Source organism: Peromyscus californicus, unplaced genomic scaffold (assembly GCF_007827085.1).
Source record: "Peromyscus californicus insignis strain IS unplaced genomic scaffold, ASM782708v3 Scaffold_13__1_contigs__length_99412109, whole genome shotgun sequence".
NCBI lineage: Eukaryota > Metazoa > Chordata > Mammalia > Rodentia > Cricetidae > Peromyscus > Peromyscus californicus.
In genome coordinates this window covers 28,507,343-28,529,854 of record NW_026294424.1, presented here as the reverse complement: position 1 = coordinate 28,529,854, position 22,512 = coordinate 28,507,343, and positions in this window count along the sequence as shown.

Genomic DNA, 22,512 nt, shown 5'->3' with positions numbered 1-22,512 from the left:
CAAATCTTTTCTCTCATCTGTGCTGTCTTGAGTTTACATAGATACATAAAATTGCATATGCATGCATGAAATGAAACTCAACCCAAACTATGTGAGGGAGTCAATGGGACTATCAAGAGGAGGAAGCAGGTGAAAGGAAAGAACAGCACACTACTTTTGTGAATAATATATAACTCTTTATAGAACTCAATACGATAAAATGTAGAGCAGAACAGCAGAATCAAATTATTATCCTGGCAGAAAACTGACCTTCGTAAGACAGAACATAGGTCACCTTTTAGTTTTAATTCTATGCATGCATAGAAAATCCAAGATTTTTGTATAAAGAATATAAAACTTATCAGCACTATTTTCCTATCCAGATGAGCACTGGGACATAGCAAAATAAGCCATCTGCCTTTTTAATTTAATAAAATTAGTTATAATAGGATCTACTTCATTGGTTTGTAGAAATACAGATGATTAGAAACAAGTAGACTTTTCAAACTTACTATTTTTTTTTTATTAAATGTGACTTAATTGTTAACTTTGAAAAAAACACATAACAAAATGTTTGTTTTAACTTGTGATTCCATTAACAAATAAGAATTTTTATTTTGTTTTGCTTGGTCTTTGGAGACAGTCTCACCCTATAACCTTCCCTGGCATGGAGCTTCCTGTGTAGACCAGGCTGGACTCTTTTTAGTTGCCTACCCAGAATTCTATTTGTTCTGGATTTCCAGGCATCCAATCAACATACTCAATTGCCTTGCCTTCCTCACAGCTGCATATGTTAAAGAGTTATAACTAGAAATCAGTGATCAGGTGGGAATGTTTGGAAAGTTCCTTATGGGCTGGCTGCAGAGGTGTACCCTCTTGTTTCCAGTTCATCGTTCTTCTATGCAGAATATGCATACAACGTAGGTTTTTAACTTCCAAGCTTGAGGGGCTGGAGAGATGTTGGCTGTTAAGAGTGAGTACGGCTTCAGGAGGTCAGAGTTCAGTTCCCAGCATCCACCTCGGGCAGCTTAAAGCTACATATGATTCCAGCTTCAGCTCTGGAGATTCTGGAGAATCTGATGCCTCTGGTTCCCCAGCCACATATCTATCTGCCCACATATATGTTATAGGTAATATATATATTATATAGATGATTTAAACAATCAAATAACTCTTGGATTTAATTTAAAAGAACTATGAAGTTTGGTTGGAACTACAAAGCTTTATTCTATAAAGGCCTCTAAGGCAGGCACACCTATATACAACTGTGAGTGATTAGGTGGAAAAATAAGTGAAGTTTTGGAGATACTTACAAGTTTTCAAATCTTTGTTTTTTCCTATCTTCTGATTTGAAGGGTTTGACCTTACAACCATAAAACATCAGGGTACAAAGAAAACTTAGAATATTTTAGGCAAAAATCACACATTTAGATTGATTGTTCCTTATCTGAAATGCTTAGGAGCATTTGAGTGTTTGAGATTGTCTTTTGCAGATTTGGGGATTTTAAATGTATTAATGTGTGTGTGGGGGGGAGTGGTAGAACCAAAGTCTAAAGGCAAAACCTCACTCATGTTTCATACACACGTCATATAGCTAAACCTAAGCTTAGATGGTATTTATCATAATCTCACGCATGATGTGCAATTTCTCATTTGTATTGTTTTGTGTCATTGCATGAAAAGCTTTGGATGTGGAGGTTTTTTTTTAAGATTTTGGATTTGGGACTTCAGATGCCCAACTGTGTTATAAGTGAATCAAAACCTAGAGAGTGTCACCGGTTTGCCCAAGACCTACTAGCAAGTATTTGTCAAGGTTCCCTTATAATCAGTACTTATCAAAGGCACATCATTATACCTGTTAGAGCAACACTGCCCTGTGCTCTAGATGTCCATCTTCCCAGGATGCCTCTTGTGCCTCTTAAAGCATTACTTTTCCTATTTAAATCTACAAAGAAGTGTAGATCTAGTATATACTTTAATAATAAAAATACCAGGGAGAGTACCTTGTCTCTTTAAGCTCCACTATACATCCCATAATAAATACAGGCTGACAGGAAGTCAATGGTCATTTGGATTCCGTGTGTGTGTGTGTGTGTGTGTGTGTGTGTGTGTGTGTGTGTGTGTGTGTGTTTTGTGTGTGTGTGTGTGTGTGTTTTGAAGAGAGATAGTGGTAGTGTGAAAGCCATTTTTAGAGAAAGCAGCTCAAACTGCTGAAAGGGAATGATGCCTGACAAGCATTTCTTTTATTAAATAATCCAGTTTACAAATGCTTCCAGGCAGACTGAGGGGACCTGGCTAGGTTAAAATATGACAACCACAATCAAAGCCCAGCAGTGCTCTGACTCAGAAGGGTTAGAGTGAGAAGGTTTTTTCCTCTATGAGCTCCACGATGTCAACAGATTGTCTGTGGATATACGCCATTTTGCTCTACTGCAAGTGCATTTCAGAAGAGGGGAGAGTTGAATTGTTCTGAAGGCCTTGTGAGATCTACCCCTTGTGTGCCATGGAGAGATGCAGAAGCACAGAGGCCTGGGTGTAAGCTGACAGCTGAGAGCAAATCACAAGAGCAGTTGGGGGAAAGACACTTGAGTAGCCAACTTGACTATTTCTTAGATACTTACAGGGAATATAGGCATGCTGGGGCATTTTTGTCTTAGCAATTACTACTGAGGCTCTCTACTGCAGTGATCCATGGGGATTTGATGAAAAGGTTAATAGCATCTCTCAGATTTACAGGGTGCAACAAGGAGGATGGCACATTCCCCCAGTGTGAGGGATAATGTCACCTATGTGAGCTGAACAGTCCACATTCATTACCATTCATTGGCCAAATGGCCTGAATTGTAACCAGCCTTGGAATGTAATCCGTCAACAGTTGAGCATAGCATAAAAAGTAGCACAGCAGATTGGAAAGGAGAAGCTGGCAGAGCTAGCAGATTCTTCCATGAGCTGATGAACCTTCTGAGAAAGACAAGGTCCATCAGTGGCTGCAATTAAGACACTGAAAACCAAGGTGACAATAAATACACAGACATTGGAGTGCAAATATTTAAAGCTAAGTGTGGTACCGTCCCCACAGGCATCTGACTGTAGCTCTGTGCAAAGCTGCTGTTTCTCACTCACTCATTCTTACACAGAGTTTTGGAAAAGCTGTTTCTATTTGTGTAAATATGTGACTGTAATTGACTTTTCAATTTCAGAGCCTATCAAAGGCAGAAAGGGGGATCGCTGACATTTCAAAGACAATAAACACATTTGATGCGATGCTTTATGATTCTCCCCAATGTTTTTAACCCACAACTGAAGGAACAGATGGTTAGATTTTCCAGGAAGCTTAAAATACAAGTTGAGCCAATATGAAATTGCTCCGCTATTAAACAGGGTAAATCCTCTCTGATTTTTCTTCTCTCTCTCTCTCTCTCTCTCTCTCTCTCTCTCTCTCTCTCTCTCTCTCTCTCTCTTCCAAATTGAAACCTATCAGAGGAAGGATTTAGTTTCCCATGAAGACTTGAGACATGTACCAGAAAGGCTTCTGCATAGGAGAAGGACATGCTTTGTTGAACCAGGTGCATTTTATTTTTTCTGGCACGAAGATTTATGAAAGAAGTATGCCCATATTTCTCCATATACAGTAATTGGAACTCATTATGCTAATTGTATTTCCATTATCACTAATTAACAATCAGAGTGACCTGGCCCACAGTCTAATTTGTCTCTAATCTGTTTTTGTAAAGGGAGTTTTACCCTGTCATTTCAAGGTGATAATTCTATTCAGTGCAACTTTATGAATTGCCCAAGGTAACACTTTTGATACTCAATGCTATCCTCTTGCAAGTGTTTAGGGTGAAATGGGGAAGCAAATGGATATACCTAAAAGTGACTCTCATGCCTGGATGCTTCACCTTGTACACAAAAGGCACATACTTCATGCTCTTGAGTAGACTGGAGTTCTAGCCTAAGCAGTGGAGACTTGCTCTTGTTCAATCTCCAGATTTCAATAATAAAACAAAAAAAAACAGTACTTGGTTTATGAGGCAGATGACATTTGTCACCAAGAAATGTGTGTGTCAAGTACTTTATGATGATTAGCTAATACCTTATGAATATTTCCATACAACAAATATCCTACAAAGAGAGAAATGACAGGATTGGCTTACCCAGAAATTTATTTCTAAAAGATATAAGGCACCAAAGAGATATAGAGGTTCATCTGTCACCTTCCTTCTCAGAGTATATGCTTATTATTTGTTGGATAAATTTAATAGCAGCACGTAGTATGGACAGAAGGAGCAAGACTGGGAACAAACATTACAGTTCAAGTCTTATCCCATGATCAGTAGAAAACATTACTCTGTCTGAACTTCAGCTCCCTCATCATTACACCTGAGGTGAGGCATCTGATATAACATAATAATATAATATAATATATAATATAATATAATATAATATAATATAATATAATATAATGTAATGTAATGTAATGTAATGTAATGTAATATATAATATAACATAATATAAAGTAATGTAATGTAATATAATATAATATAGCATGGAGAAATAATAAGGAACAACAGCTTAGGAGCCAATTGAGTTTACACATGGACACTATCAAAAATCAGTGATGACCTTGGGAAAAGCGTCACTTCCCATAAACATATATTTCTTTTTTGAAATTTTATTTTGTATGTTTATTTTTAGTGTGTGTGTGGAGCCCAAGGAACTGAACTTGGGTCATCAGGCTTGATGCTGAGAAACCTCACCAACCCCCTTAACGTGTATTCATTTCAATGGACTATGGTTCCTTCTTCATAGAGCTGCTCATCAAACTAAACAAAAATAAACATACATAAAATGCTTTCTAAATTCCTGACATATGACAAGCATAAACCAAAGACTAGCTTTGGTGCTAGAGAAGAGATCATGTTGATGTGCTTGGTAAACGTGGAAACATTCTACATGGGTATGATGACCACTAATGCTTTGTCTCATTCTGAGGACTAAAATTGAACATTATACTCTTTATCAGGTGTGAATATTGGAAGGAAGTAAGAAAAGGGAGAGAGGGGGTGGAGAGGAAATGAGAAAAGGAAGAGAACTGAGAATTCCAGATTTCATTTTGTGACTGAGGATACAGCTCAATGACAGAGCACTTGCCTGGTACATGCAAGGCATTAGGTTAAATGGCCAGCATGGCTTTATAAAGCAACAAATTATCATCATCACATGAGATACGTTCTCACTGTATGACCCTGGCTGGCTAGGAATTTGTTATGTAGACCAGACTGGTGTTTAACTCACAGAGAAATATCTGCTTACTTCTACCTCCCTCCCTGGTGTCAGAATTCTAGGTGAGCCACCATGCCCAACAAGAAATTAGTTTTAGAAAACACATCTCAGAGGTAGAGAACTTTCTCAGTGGGCAAGAGTAGTTGCTGTGTGAGCAGGAGATCCTGAATTTGAAGCCCAACACCCATTTAAAATGTTGGATATTACTGTGCGTGCACTGGTAACCCCAGGGAGTAAAGGGCAAGGAGACGGGGACCACTGGGGCTTGCTGGCCTCCAGTCTAGCTCCATGTTTAGTAAGAGAAGCAGTCACAAGGGAATAAAGTGGTAGAGTAGGGCACCTAACACACTCTTCTCATCCTCTCTCCTTTTGTATATAAACCACACGCAGAAGCACCACACACATTCATACACACATATGCACATAAAAAAGAAGAAATAATATATGCTTCTCATTATCTGGAGACATCATATCATATCCAATGCCAATATTTGATCCAACATCTCAGATGTGACTTTCTATTTGGGTGAGCCATCCAGTCATGATGGCCTTGAATGCTGTGGGTCCACCAATCTTCAATTCTTAATCTGATCAACATGATTTTCCTTTGGTGTGTCTTTAAGAATGCCTCTAAAGTCAGCAGATTTTAAGCTTATGAATGACAAAAACCAGAAAAAGAGCTCATGTGTGATAGACTCTCCCATTGTTACCCTGTCCCCCTCCAACTGTGTAGAACCATTGGATCTTCATGTGTCTCCTCCCACATTCTCAAAGAGCTGTCCTTCTCAATTTGGCTCTTCCTGCTAGACAAGCCTGCTTTTCTAAAGGCTTTAAAGTCAGATAAAAACATAGCGCTAACATTCTACTCTCTCACTCACACATGAACGGTTGTTTGCTTTTCCTTGTCTGTAGCATAAATCACACAGTATCACCTAATCAACAAAATAAGCTCCATCAATGCTTCTCCGCCTGGCCTTCCATAACAATTCTAACTCCCTGTTGATGCTTTCCATCTTCCCTTCTGTTAGACCAGATGGTGCCTGCTCTGGCCTCTTTATTATCTTTTTTTCTGACCAAGTTATTCTATCCAAAGATCCTTGTAGAAACTCTGCCATGTGGAAGCCTCAACAGTCTCAACCTGCCTGTTACACACATTGGTAGTTCAAGCTGCCTCGCCTGAACTCTCTTTCACTGTCTCTTCCTGGCTAGCCCATAAGTATTTCATATACAACCTCTTGGGTCTTTACACACTTTCTTTTCCAGTCAGAGGAGAGTCCATTTGCTGTGAATCATGGAGATCAGAAGTTGAATCCCAATTCAGAGGTAAACATGTTGGATGTGGTCATATGTGATCCTACAACCCCAGTGCTGCAGGAGTTCAGGGAAGAGACAGGAGAATTAAATGTGTAGGGCATGATTTTTATTTTTTTATTTTTATTTATTTACTTATTTTGCACACCAGCATGTAACCTTTATTTTTCATCTTTCTCTGGTTTCTATGAAGGTTTTAGAGGTACATCTTGGGGCACATTGTCTCTTGGAGCATCCTTTTCAGTTTCAAGATCAACTGGAGGAGAGGGAGTCTCCTGAAGGCCCTCAACAGGCCCCAGAGGCTGACCTAACAGTGCCCAGGAGGATGTTGGATTAAGCAAAGAGCCCAGCTGCCCCCACCAACTGGAGGGTGGCCACCAGGCTTCCGACTGCAACTCCACCCCGACTGGTGATTGCTGCTGCTGTCGTTTACTTACATGCTAACAATGAGGCTGCAATGCCCGCCCTAGTGAAACCCATGGCACCCAGGACTGTGGGCACAATCCCCACAGCCAGAGCTCCTGCAGTCACAGCACCAGCCACTTGTCTGGTTCCATAGCACTGTGTTTTATCACAAAGAGTGGCTATGATTAGCACACACCAAAAATCAAAATGCCTCTTTTTCTATTGTGCTATGAAGGGAATGTCGACATTAGCACTATTTGTTAGAGAGGCTGGAGAATGGCATTGTTCTTCCGTACAACATCATAGTTTAGTTAATTCTTAGATAGAGATTTTCCATTCATTTTCCTACATGAGCCACAAAACACATTTTGCAGAACTGACATATCAGAACATGGGTGACACAGTGGATTGAAAAATAGGTAATCCTCAAACAATTATACTGTGGATCACCTTAATTAGTAATTGTCAGGGTTCTTCTCCCCCCCCCTCTCCTTCCCTCTGTATGTGTGTTTTGGTGTTACTTGTGTGCACCAAATTTATTCCAGATAGAAGTATGCTTTCTACAGAAATAATTTCAAAAGTCACATCCTCAAACAAGCAGGTTCTCTGGACCTTACTCTGATCTTCTCTGAAACAAATTCATGCAATACAACAAGTTAGAAATAGCAACTATCCAGAGAACGCATTGATATTTAAATTCCAGAGAATATGTGTCATTGACTATGTGGGCAGATACGTAAACTAGGCATCTGACAGATCTAAAAATCACAGCATTGAGAGATTTTTACTGAGAAGGAATTACAATTTGTTGCTTAGCAAGTTATATCTACAGGTATCCTCTTTACCTCCAATGACTGTGGAACATAAGTATTCTAATTATAACAATACTTTGATAGAGTTTATCTCTGGACAAGACAGATTTCGTCGGAGGTGATAACTTTGTTTTCTTTTTTTGCAGGGAAGGCAAAAGTCTGTCCTTCAGCATGATATGTTCTTGGTTTCCCATATAAAACAGAGTCCAATAAACTTAAAACTTTGTTTTAGTCCCTCTTACCACAGGAACATATCAGTTGTCTATCTTACCACAAGTATCTCTCCTATTTCCAATATCATGCAAAGGATTTTCTAATGTATGTGTAATCAATATCAAAGCATGTTCAGAACCATGAAGAGAAGGCACAGTCTTTAGGCTATAGTTGAAATCTTTCATTCTGCACCACTTTCATAGGCATACCTCGTTTACCTAAGGGAAACTACCAGTCATTGTTTATTGTCTCTATGTCTGAAATACAGAAATGTAGAGAAATCCTATATAACGAGACTTGTATCCTGTGCACTGTATCAATGCGGGTAACGTGGCTGGCTTCTTCCCTGAGCCTCAGCAAAGACTTTACATCATTCTTCCTTGTCTGGTACACAGGATTTGGAACGTTTTAACTCCCCTTGTTCTGTTCAAGAGAAGGAATGTTTTGTTCTGCAGTCTCTGATTGCATTACAGTTCCTATTTACATCTGGCTATTAGTTTGCATGCAGGGTCAGCTCAAAGGTCTTAGAGTCATTTCTCTATAAAATCATTTGCTTGCTGACTTTCCATAAGCATGGACATAGAAAATAGGTCAGACTGGATCTCTAAAATTGGTTAAAGAAACATCTTCCAGACTGAGCAATGACTCTAGGGTTTAACAAAACATCTGCAGTATTTTAGTTTTCCTTGGCTAAATGGGAGGAAATTCCCAGATTTCTCTCCACTCTTCCACTTTTCACAATGCCTGCACATGGCTTTTTCTTCTGTGGAAATGTCATTGCTTCACATCTAATTACAATGGAAACTCCTTAAAATGTTGACTGTCTACATTCCAGAAAATGCTATTGGACCGGATATTTCTAAAATGGTGTTTTTATACTTCTCTCGATGTAGGTTCAATTAGAATATGAAATTTAGCCAAGGCTTCAAAGGGTTTTTTAGATGTGTCCTCTGTGTTGTTTTAATAATTACAAATCTTTCACATTGTTCAACTTACTTTACTCTTACTTCAAGTAGAAAGTAAAACTAACGTGAGTCCTTCAGTTACAGTTTCTATTTTGGTAGATCCTAAACAAGTCCCAATGTTCTGCTTGCTATATTCCCCGGAAACCCTAAGTTTTAGTAGGATTTTAGCCCTTCTCTATCCTGTACATTGATTTTAGCCCTTCTCCATCCTGTACATTGCCTGTGAAATACGACCCTCAGCATATGAGAACAGGATGGATTTCAGAGCCCTCACTGGAAAACTCATGGACAGTGTGTGAAGTGTTTCTGACCAGGGTAGTTGACTTGAGGTCTATTCAAAATCCTCAGTCAGTGCTAACTTATGTGTGTATAATGATTGCAGATATTCATTTCATTCTTGTATTCATTTATTTGCTGACTAATTTAATATTTATGAAATAAATCTTTATTTGGTAATTCTTTTTTTTTTTTTTAATTTATTTTAATTTATTTTGCAATACAATTCAGTTCTACATATCGGTCACGGATTCCCTTGTTCTCCCCCCTCCCGTCCCCCTCATCTTCCCCCCAACGCCCCCCCCCCCCATTCCCATCTCCTCCAGGGCAAAGCCTTCCCCACAGACTGAGGTCAACCTGGTAGACTCAGTCCAGGTAGGTCTAGTCCCCTCCTCCCAGGCCAAGCCAAACAATCCTGCATAGGCCCCAGGTTTCAAACAGCCAACTCATGCAATGAGCACAAGATCTGATCCCACTGCCTGGATGCCTCCCAAACAGATCAAGCCAATCAACTGTCTCACCCATTCGGAGGGCCTGATCCAGTGGGGACCCCTCAGCCATTGGTTCATAGTTCATGTGTTTCCATTCATTTGGCTATTTGTCCCTGTGCTTTATCCAACCTTGGTCTCAACAATTCTCGCTCATATAAACCCTCCTCATTCTCGTTGATTGGACTCCCAGAGATCCACCCAGGGCCTAGTCATGGATCTCTGCATCCAGATCCCTCAGTAGTTGGATGAGGTTTCTAGCACAACAATTAGGGTGTTTGGCCATCCCATCACCAGAGTAGGTCAGTTCGGGCTGTCTCTCGACCATTGCCGGCAGTCTGTTGTGTGGGTATCTTTGTGGATTTCTGTGGGCCTCTCTAGCACTTTGCTTCTTCCTGTTCTCATGTGGTCTTCATTTACCATGGTCTCCTATTCCTTGTTCTCCCTCTCTGTTGTTGATCCAGCTGGGATCTCCCGCTCACCCAAGCTCTCTTTCCCTCGACCCTCGCCTTTCATTACCCCCACTCATGTCCAGGCTGTTCATGTTCAGCTATGTTCATATCAGCATTGTTTGTAATAGCCAGAACATGGAAACAACCCAGATGCCCTTCAACTGAAGAATGGATAAACAAAATGTGGTACATATACACAATGGAATACTACTCAGCAGAAAAAAACAATGGCATCATGAGGTTTGCAGACAAATGGATGGATCTAGAAAAAATCATCCTGAGTGAGGTAACCCAGACTCAGAAAGACAAACATGGTATGTACTCACTCATAGCAGGATACTAGACATGAAACAAGGATGAATTGTCTGCTACTCACATCACCAGGGAGGCTACCCGGAAAACAGGACCCCAAGAAAGACACAGGGATCGCCCAATGACAGAGAAATGGAATGAGATCTATTTGGTAATTCTTTTGTAAGCTGTGAGGATGGTGGACAATTAAGACACAGTTAATGGTTTAAAGGGGCCCATAGTTCAGATGAAGAAATCACACCAAATGAAAGATTCGAGATTTTGCAAGCCAATGTGATGTCAGTCTTGATAATTAGCTGTTTTCATTCCTAGGAGTGCCAGGCGCATCAGTGGGTATCTGCTTAATAAACCAATGACCAACAGGGGATTAGAATGTGAAATAATTGTTCTATTTTGAGACTCTTACATCTGTAACACGTAGAACAACGCTAGCTTAATAAGATTAATTTATTAAGTAATTGATGCTAGTGATAGGTCCAGAAGATGTCTGGTCATGAGGATGATGTCAATGATTATAAAGAAATACACTGACACTTATGTACCTGTCATCACTTGTCTAGAAAAGAAAATCACTTAATCCTCAGGCCAATCCTAAAATGTTGAAACTGTTTCTATATATCAGGTTGAAGACATAACTCATATAAGACATAGGCTAGTACTTTATGAAACAGAGATTCTAAAGCACACAGTGTGCTTCAAAAACATACTCTCTCAACTGCTCTCCTCCCCAGTGCTAGGTGCTTCACTGACTCAGATCTTAGTGCAGCCCATTCTAAGAGTCTTGAATAATAAGCTAAATGACTGGTATGTTGTTGTCTATTTTCTCTTCCTTTATGGATTGTGTTGTGTGGTGGTTTAAATGAGAATGGTCCCAGACACTCATAGACTTGAATGCTTGGTCCCTAGTTGGTGGACTATTTAGGAAGAATTAGGATGTGAGACCTTGTTGGTAAAGGCCACTGGCTGTGGGCTTTCAGGTTTCAGAATCCTCCTTCCCTCCCTGCCTGACTGCTGTCTGCAGATCAAATGAAGTTCATAGCTAGTGCTCTGGCACCATGCACACCTGCCTGCCATCAGGCTACCTGCCATGATGGTCATGAATTAGTCCTCTGAAACTGCAAGCAAGCTCCCAATTAAATACTTCCTTTTTATAAGCTGCCATTGTGGTGGTGTTTCTTCACAGCAACAGAACAGTGACTAAGACATTGTGTTTGTTTTCTCTAACCCTTCTAATCTTTAACGTGTTATTCAATGAAACGTTTGCTTCTTGTCTATTTTTAGGCTATAGTTTGGGAAGATGATACCATCTATGGCTTATGAAAGGTATCAAAGAAGGAAAATAATAGAAACAAGAAATCATGTGATAACCCATACAAATGGGTTGATAATACGGACTTGAATGAGCAAAGACCATGATTGCATGAGTGGAAACAACGCATTTACTGACTGACAGCTAAGGGCGTACCTGTGACTTCAACATGGCCGAGCAAAGGCATAGTGGTACCATTGATTGGATTTTGTTTTAATTTCCCACATTACTGAGTTTGGTGAGATATGGGGTAAGTATACTTTTAACCACAATGGCTCCAAAACAAGGGTGAGCACACTCTAATCATGAACTAGAACAAATCAACTTTGTATAGCAATTTCTTTCAAACTGAAATGTTCCATCCTGAAGGGAGGCTTCTTAAGATTCAGGAAGGAAGCAAAACTTTACAAGGCTCAGGAAGTAAACAATTCACCAGTCTCTAGGAAATTGCAAAAACATGAGAGCCATAGAGTCCCACCCTAAGGTTCTACAAGAAATAGAGACAACTGGGGAGAGGCGACTCATTGCCTCCATCTATTTGAGGGGGCCCCAGGGATGCACTCAGGGTAGAGGGCTTTTACAGATATAGCCTCATTTGGGTTCTCCATGGTCTGGTAAGTAACTCCTCACCTACACTAGTGTAAGTAACCCCAATAAAGTCATTGTTTTGCCATGTTGGACTTCTGTGGAATCGTAACAGTATTCTTTTACTTGTTGTTGCTGTGGTAACAATCATGACCCAAATCAACTTGTGGAGGAAAGGTTTGTTTCTACTTTCATCTTATAGTTTATAGTCCAGCTTGAGAGGGAGTCAAGGCAGAAATTCATGGCAGAAATCTGAAGGCAGGTTGTGTAGCAGGTACCAAGGAGGAACACTGTTTACTTACTCACTCCCCTTGGTTTGTTCAACTTGCCTTTTAATACAACCTATGACCACCTGTCCAAGTTTGGTACCACCACAGTGTTCTGGCCCTTTCCTCATCAATAATAAACGAAGAAAATGCCCCATGGACATGCCCACAGGCCAATCTGATAATGGCAGTTCCTTAGTTGAGGTTCCCTTTCCCCAGGTGAACTCCTAGTTGGTGTCAAGTTCATAAAAAACTAACCAGTACAATTACTTTGATCTGTAGTTGGCTCTTCATCTGTGGTGAGTACACATTTGCTCACATCTCCCAGGAAACATCACAGGACATGATTGGCAGCTGCACAGGGACCAACAGATCCAAAGATAATCTGGGGACAAGGAGCTGTGTGACTCCTTCTATGGGCACTGAGACATTCAACTGGAGCCTCTCTCTCTCTCTCTCTTTCTCTCTCTCTCTCTCTCTCAGTGTGTGTGTGTGTGTGTGTGTGTGTGTGTGTGTGTGTGTGTGTGTGTGTGTGTGTGTGTGTGTGTGTTAGGGAGTATTTTCAGAGACAGTCCTAATGTGACTGCCTTGCCCCATGTAGTATGGATTGGTATTCTCCTGACTCTCCCATATGGGTGATAGGAGCAGGATCACCAAGGCTGAGTTGTCTGAGAATAGAATGTCCTTAGGGAGAACCCCAGGTTGGCTGTCTTCCTCAGTGTGGTATAGAGTAGAATGTTTCTTTGATGAGTGGGATCTGATATGTGACCACAAAGATGCCTTAAAAACAGTTCTCAGACTAGAGAATGCATTAAAGACACCAAGAGTGGTGCATGCCAGGAAAGACTGTCGGCAAGGTGTCGTGGCAGTTTCATTGGCTGTTGCTCTGTTCTGTGTGATAAATGTGCGGCCCTGATGCTCAGAGTGAACTTTTCTGTTTAAGGGTAAGTTACCAGGAAAGGGCTATGCAGCTAGTCCTCCATGTTAGCCTCTGAATTGGCAGGACAATAGAGAATGAGACGTAGCTGTTAGTTTACCATTGTTTGGGGGGAGGAGGGGAACACAAGGAAAAAGAGTAAAGTTAGATTGCTGCTAGAGAACCCTGGAATCCCCAAACTTGGAAAACATGGGGAGAATCAGACATTGAGGCAGACAGTGGACAAGGTAGATGTAACAGAAGATATCCCTCAGATTCAAGCTTTGATAAAGAAGGGGAAATCCAGAACTGGACAGCTTCACAAGGTGGCAGCTTCACAAATGAATATGAATATCAAGGAATACTCTGCACCTGAAATGCTTGAGTTCGGAAAGACTCTTGACAAGCAAGGAAAGAGCCCAGCATAGCATGTGTCATGAGACTTTGGGTATGGGGCAGGTATTATCTGTTTTGAGTACTGTCACAGCAGAGAAAGTGAGTAATACAACTACACTCCTAAAACAAAGCCTGTACAACCTGACGCAAGATGAGGGAATCAATCCCTGATGAACTGGGTTATATGGACCATTAGTGACACTTGGCAGTACTGTCTGAGGTCCCTGTGAACATGATGAACTAGAAGATAATAGAGGCAGAAAGGGCATTATTGATGAACTGAGTAAAATAAAGACAGTGTTTGATATCCAGTTCACCAGGCCAAACAGGGGTATTCTTACAGTAGAGCTAGAAAAGGAGGTTGATCCAGGACTTGTGAAACAGGTAAGTGGGTAAAGACACTGCCACTAATTCTGATGGCTTGAGTTCAATCCCCATTACAGTGGAAGGAGAGAACTGACTCCTAAAAGTTGCCATCTGACCTCCACTTACGTGCCATGATACACACACACACACACACACACACACACACACACACACACACACACACAGTGTGTGTGTGTGTGTGTGTGTGAGAAAGAGAGAGAGAGAGAGAGAGAGAGAGAGAGAGAGAGAGAGAGAGAGAGAGAGAGGGAGGGAGGGAGAGAGAGAGAGAGAGAGAGAGAGAGAGAGAGAGAGAGAGAGAGAGAGAAATGTCAAAAAAAATTCCAAGAAAGAGGTTATTTCAGCACTGATCTCAGGAACATAATGACGCTGTAGTGGCTTCTCTGAGACCCATGATGAATTGTGATCATTATAATATACACAAGGGTTTGGCAGAACTGAATGCCTTAGACTATTATGTAAACCGAGTTTGTAAAGTGTAAGAATAATCAAGAGGGGATGAAAGCAGGTAAAGCATAAAATGGGGCCTATCTGGGTCACTCGAAGGCAAATGTAGTAAGATTTGTGTCAAGACAGACTTTCTAGGGAGGAAAAATTATAAGGAAGCCAAATGCTGTGCTGGTCAGCTGCTGCAAGGCCACAAAGCCTGAGCAGCAGTCCATTACAGACATAATTAGTGCAACAATGCAGGTGGAAAAGATTAAGCTTGACCTAGGGGTGGGCAATGTTGCCCTGAGAATACACAATGCAAAGTACACTGGAGGCAGAGATTGCTGACCCAGCCTGGGAACCTCTCATCAGCCAAGTGTAGGCGATGGGAGAGAAGGAACCCAGCATTGGATCCAAGGCAGACAGGACCAGGGAGCAGTTCTAATGGATGATACAGCAGGATGAAGTGCAACACACTGTCCTTAGCAGCAAAAGGTGGTGCAAGCCTGTTGGCTGAAACCCTCAGGGATTGGGAGATGCAAGCAGCCCCACAGCAGCAGCAGCAGTACTCCAAGGCGAAGAGGCCAGATGACTGGTGGGAAATGTCTGTGGATAACAGGAAGCTAAACAAAATAGTGTTCCCTATCTATGCCGTTGTGTTCAATATTGCTATTTTGACTAAATACTTCTAATAAGAAGTGATAAAGTATTTTTGTACTTTATTGGGGCTTGATAACACTTCTTTTTCAGTATCCTCTTAGTTATCCAAGGTCAAAAGGCACTTGCTTTGAATAGATGATGTTCGGGTGCCAGAGATGTTGCTCAGCCTCTGTAAAAAGGTTTACTTACATAATGTGAACCCCTGAGCATACTACACATTTGTCAAACACATCAAAAAGAAGAGTAAGACATCAGTTAAATACTTCAAATGAAGACTCTTGTGTAGGTGGGAAAGGATATTCCTAGAAGTGATTAGGTAGCTGAATAAAGTACCCAATGCCAGGGTTGTATTGTCTGTTTAGAAATTGTTGTTCATGGAATCCCCTCAAGGCCCCCAAAACTACAAAAGAAATTGCCAATGCTGTTGGCTGCATGTCAGAACTAGATGCCAAATCCCGATTGATGGAGATATCAAATGCTATGGTGGCAGGATATACAGAATTCAGGCTGTGACTGAACTGGCTATCATAGTGTTGGAACACACCACGTGAGGCACTAAGGGAGAGATGTCACCAACAGTCCTGCTTAGCTATAGACCACACAAGTTATAATAACAATATGCCAGGCAAGATGTACGATAGTGGTATGACTGGTATAGTGGCAACCCACTATTTTTCTTATGAGTTTAAGGCCTTGTTCTGCAATATGGATCTTCCATCTGGTACTATAAGCCAGGATAGAATCCTTTGACTGGGGATGTCATAGGTCCTAGTGGGGAGACCACTGTTACTGTTTTGTAAAATTGATGTGATATGCCTATCAAATTGCCTTCTAAACATTTGTACTTACAGCCATAGATAACTGTTACTGTCAGTCTCAATTGACCACAAAGAAAACTTGTTTTTGTAATGGAAGGTACACAGGGAGACCCATAACTTGTCAAGCTTCTGAGACTAGGTGATTATTACTATGACATAGTGGCCAAACTCTCAGCTGTAGAGAGAAGAAAATAACTAGATATGTATTTCATCCTCTCTGAGGATCAGGGAATATTGTAAAAAAGGTGGCCAAAAGAATGTGAAAGCTTGGGGAAAAGGTAAAGTATTGTATAGCAATTTCCTCCGAATTGAAGGATTCCATTTTGGAGAAGGACTCCTTAAGACTTAGAACACATGCAAAATCTACAAGGCTGAGGAATTAAGCAGTTCCCAAGTCTCAAGTTCTTTGAAACTTGAAGATTCACAAGGCCCCTTCCCCAGAGTTACATAAGCAGGAAGACTGCTTGAAAGAGTCTCTGTACTGTACATCGGTCTTCAACTCATACAGGAAGCGGTCACTCAAGCAGAGTGGCTTTTCAGTGATGAGGTTGGGTGCACTTGAGTTGTGCTTGTTCTGGCATTAATTCCCATCACCCATACTTCAGTAAGAAACCCAGATATGTTCATCGGTTTGCCAAACTGGTGTCTTCCCAGTTACAACTCATTTGCCCAGTAGTTACAACAAAGCCTATGTGACCCACAAATCTTCATTATTTCTGATCAAATATAACGATTCAATTCTAACAGACTGATCACATGCCATCTTGGATCTCAGGGGCATGACCTCTATTCTTCAAAAAATATAGATATGTTTATAAATGCTCATCAATTATTCAATGTTTCCTAACTCTATACTTAATGATAGGCACCGTTTCAAAACAAATCCCCATATACAAAAGTTATGTATACATCAGTGTAACCTAGGCAGAGTCCTATAACTGAATTTAGTTCACAAGAACTCAAAAATATTTACTTAACACTTAGTTATGATTCTCTCTAGTATACCTCCTATTGCAAAAACAGTTTCCTTCCATGACCAACTGAGGCTAACAGGAACAATTGTCTATGAAGATGAGTGTCTGTAAAAATGTTGGTGTGATGTGAGAAATAAAGACAAGGTAGTGATTTCCACTTTATCCAGACATTAGCGTGAAGAGATGTAAGGAATTCTTCTGTTTCCTTTACCTGGTCTCTAAAGCCACAGCCAAATCTCCTTCTCTGGACTGAAGTGGTGTGCAACAAAGCTCTCCTGTGGGTGCGCGGTGACCCACCTTCTGGCTCTCTCCTATCACTTCTCGGATCATCTTAATTGATCAGCCATTTCACTTTGCAGATATGAGTTGCCATTAGTTGCTTAAGTAGTAATAATCTCCTTCAAGTGAGAGGGCAGAACAGCTTAGATCACCTCTAGAGCAAATATCCAGGTCTAGCATCTCCGTGCCCAAAGTTCCAGCCTCCTTGACATTCCTACTTTGACTCCTTTTTGTGAACGGCAAATGTGCATCCTCAAAGGCTGGGTCAAGCTGGGACCCTGGGATGTATCCTTATTTTGAATAAGGGTCTTCACATAATGTAATTAACCTAAGGATCTCAAGACTTGGTCACACAATATTAGGGTGCACCCTAACTCCACTGATGGCTGCTGACCTGACAAGAGACAGAAAATTCAAAGATGCTGGTAAGAAAGCCATGCAAAGATGAAGGCAGAATTCAGAGAGATGTTCCACAAACCAAAGTGCATTTTTGAGAGCCACCAAAATAGTTTGAGAAGGATGGATCAGATTTGCCCTTAGAGCCTCTGCACAGAAACCAACCTTGATAATATCTTGATTTGTGACTTCTAGCCTCCAGAACCATGAAAGAATAAATTTCTGTCATTTGAAGCTACCGAATTTGTGGTAATTTGTTACAATGCCCTAGGAAATAAGCACACGCCTTATTAAATCATTCCTGTCTTCTAATTCTCCATGCCACTGAAAATCAGAGTTCTGTGATCTGTTTTATTTGGTCCCTGCCTCATAGATTGCTGTAATGTTATGGGGGGGAAATTTATAATGGGATTCTTTAAGACATAGATTTTGAAGAAACAATTTCCCTCCAAGGCTTTCTTTTTATTATTATTTAATGTGAGTTCCACATCTGTTAAAAATACATTTTATTAGATGAAAATGTTCTTTGGGAAACATAACCCAAAGCTTCTATCAAAAGATGTACCTGCCAAAATATTAGCTGCAGACCAAAATATAACTGTTTTATAAATCTCACTCTAGTATGTTAACATGCACTTGATTTTTAATATAGATGTCCCATGCCTTGCCTCTGTACTTCAAAAACACATAAATCACATTCTCAGACAGTGTTACCCTTTGGAATTAGAATTTTAAAATATAGTATCTTCTTTTTCAAAAAGTGGCTAAATGAGTAACTTTATTTTGATTTTTTTAAAAACATCTAGAACTGAGAAGCGCAGAACCTCGCATTTACTAGTGAAATTTCATCAGTTACATAATAGATTATCAAATGTCACTATTGTGTTTCACTCTCAAAATAACTACATGCTGTACACTTAGGAAAATATCATATCATTATAAAGTAATTCTGGGTTCTAGTAGATTACTTAGTAATTATACTTAATATTGCAGTTCAAAAAGTGATTACTATGAAAGCTCATTATAAAAGGCAGAAATAGTCACATATGTGTCCTTAATTATATCTGCCACAATAGAAGTTAATGTTAATTGAAGTGATTTATAGTTATTATAGTAACTCAATTAAAAGGATGCACTGGAAGTGATAGCCAACTTTCTAAATAACAAGTGCTAAATCTGTACCAGGAACTCAGAGGAAGGCCCACGCGATCTAATTCTGTGTGTCTCTTCACTTAGCAAATATTTTCAAAATATTCTTTTCTATAAATGTATTCACCCTTATGTTCTCCCTGTACTTAGGACTAGCACCCGGAAGTACTCCATAACTTTATACTAGAAAAATAGATAAATAATTTGTATTATTTGTTAAGGGCAATCTAAAATTGTATAAAGTTCTTGAAAGTGTGTCATGAAAATCTAACTTGACGGTCCTTGTAGTCAGAGGTCGTTGACCCCTTTGGAAGTATGACATGGAGGCTCCAGACCTTTCTCGGTAGTAAGTATGTAAATTCAAGGTTTTGCAGACACATTCAGCCGGTTCAAGGATTCTCCAAAGCCTATCAGAGCTCAAGTTAGGAACAGTGATTCTAAGCCTCGCTTATTTCACTTAACCTGGTATTCTCTGTGTTTACCCATGTTACAGCAAAACACAGCGTTTCATTACTCTTTTTACAACTGCATTGTATGCTGTTATGTATAGATACCATGTGTTTTGAAGCAACTCATCTTTAATAGAAGTGTTAACAATGTTTAATGCTGTTTATTTAAAAATAACTAGATTTCAGATGTTCTGCTTTTAAGGTTCTAAACATGCTAAATATTCTGTGATCCTTACATAATCTATATGTCAAAATATCACATTATGTTCCATAAATATGAGCAATAATTGTAAGTCAATTAAGACCAAGTTATAAAAGAAAATGACTATAGTTAATAGTAGCATTTTATGAACCTGGCTAACAGCTACAGGTGCTTTTGGCTAGGAACATCTCAAGGAAAATAACAGGAAATGGTATTCCTTTCTCTAGTATTCAGATATCTAGAAAGATAAGAGTATTATCTTACTCTTAACTTGTTTTGCTTCACAATCATTTTTAAATTAGCAAGTACCAGGAATGATGTAAAAATCTGTCTCTTCAATGGGTGACAATAAATATCAAACATTTCCACAACAGCTACATATCCCACTGAAGACTAAAGACAACCAATGCACAATATCTGATTCATGAGAGGCATTCGGCTCTATTGATGAAATTTTGTTCTTCATACATCCCTAGCCAGTGGCATTTGTAAGACACATCTAGTGATAAGCTAATATCCTAGATGATGGATATGGTATGGATGTCTGGGATATGCTTACTAATATTTTCAGGCTTTCAGAATCCCAAGTCTGTGATTAGTCAGACATAGGAAGTGCCAGGGAGAGGCTCTACCCTTGCAAAGCTCGCTAGTTTCACTGGAGAAGTGAAGCAAAGTGCAAGAAATACCATGCCTTGGGCTTGAGAGACTGCTCAGCTGTTAGGGGCACATGTGGCTCTCGCAGAGGATCCACGTCTCAGCACCACGCTAGGTGGCTCAGAGTTGCCTGCGACTCTAGTTACAGGAGGATCTGACTTTCACTAGAACCTACACTCACAGCAACACACACACACACACACACACACACACACACACAGACATTAAAAATAATAAAAATACATCTTTTTAAAATGCCATGTAACAATTAGTCTTGGAATCCAGAAGAAGGGAAGAAAAAGAGTGTTGAAGCTGAGGGTAGAAGGGAAGCTTGAGTCAAGGTGACATAATAACCCAGCCCTCTTCTGCTCTTCTCCTTTATTCTGTGTATACACTCAAATGTGAGTGTGAACAAGATTAAATGATTCCAAAGTTCAATTCATATCTGAGTCACAGAAGCCCGACAGAAGAGTCTGAAAATACAATGCTTTGATTCTGAAGGCCTGAAAATATTACCTATTTTGGGATTTCTCTGGAGACCCAAATACTTGGGACCTTGGAGCAATTTTTATGACCTTTCTTTCTCATTTTTTATGGCAGAATATAGCCTCAGCATAAGCTCTGAGAGAGTTAATCTAAATTAGAACACACCTGCCATGCCATTACATCAACAAGGGATATAACCCCAGTCCCCATTCCTCAGCCATACAGCACACTGCCCGCTTCTCCCCTGATCTACATAATCACTTGTCAAGATGAGTGATTTCCATTGACTTGTCAATGTTTCTGGGTTTTTTTTTTAAAACATTACTTGTGATTGATTTAACATATTTTAACTGACATACTTTTCTATGCAACTGGATACCATGAATGAATATATTTGATAGATATTTCTTCCTCCCTCTACTTCCTAAATGAGTTCAGTGTTCATGAAATGAGCTGAATTTCCCTGGAGAATTAAATTCATTACACTGTTGCCTCTCAGTCACAGGTGATACCTGAATACACAGATATCCCAATGTGTTCTTTTATCATTCCTAGCAAAGCTGTCCTAAGAAGGGTGGAGAAGTCTGTTTCCATTGATGTGCAAGCTTTTTCAGATGCTTCTTCATTCCAAGGAAAGATTGTAAAATTCTTCAGCTGCAAAAAGTACACACACACACATGAGAAAATAATTAAGTAAATCTTCTTAAGAATATTTACAGCCATTTCATGATCCAATACTAAGGGACTAGTTTCTGGACTTACAAATTTCAATCCATACTGATGCATATATATATATATATATATATATATATATATATATATATATATATGCAAAAACATTCATAGACATAAAATAAAAATAAGTAAACCTTTTTAAACAAAATTTAATCCAGAGTACTCTCTCAGCATTGGATAAGGGGAGAGATTTAAGCAAAACTACCCTAGACTCTTAGAACATGGAGTGCAGTCCAAATGTAAATATACTTTCTTCCTTCTGATTTTTGTTCTCTTTTTGTAAAGTTGTAGGGTCATTTTTGTTCTCATTATAATTTCATATTCTAGCCAGGCAATGATGGTGCATGTCTTTAATCCCAGCACTTGGGAGGCAGAGACAGGTGTATCTCTGAGTTCAAGGCCAGCCTGGTCTACAGAGTAAGTTCCAAGATAGCCAGGGATATACAGAGAAAACTTGTCTTGAAAACACAAAAACAATTTCATATTCTGATACTCACAAATGGAACTTTCAGTGGCTTGAAGAATATATGCAAAATTATTAAAATACTATGTTTTAAAAATAAATATTCATGGGAAAGAGGCCAGTTCTAGAAGTATGCTTTCCTCACTTGTTCCTCCACCAAGACAGAGTGAATACTTCCCGCTACGGATAACCGTTTCCTGCCTCTAAGAATGGAAACCGGAAAAATCATGCAAGGAAGTTCCTTCCCTTCTGCTGGTTAAACAGATGTAGGGGGTTGGTTGAGTATTAGATAGTCAGTGTTCTTCACAATTGACCCAGGCCCATCCATTTGATTTGCAGGTGGATGAAAAGAAACTACTGTGTTTGCACTCCAAATCACTGTCAAGTTAACTTTGTCCCTGGTGAAAGAGGGGAAGGTGGAGAGAGAGAGAGAGAGAGAGAGAGAGAGAGAGACAGAGACAGA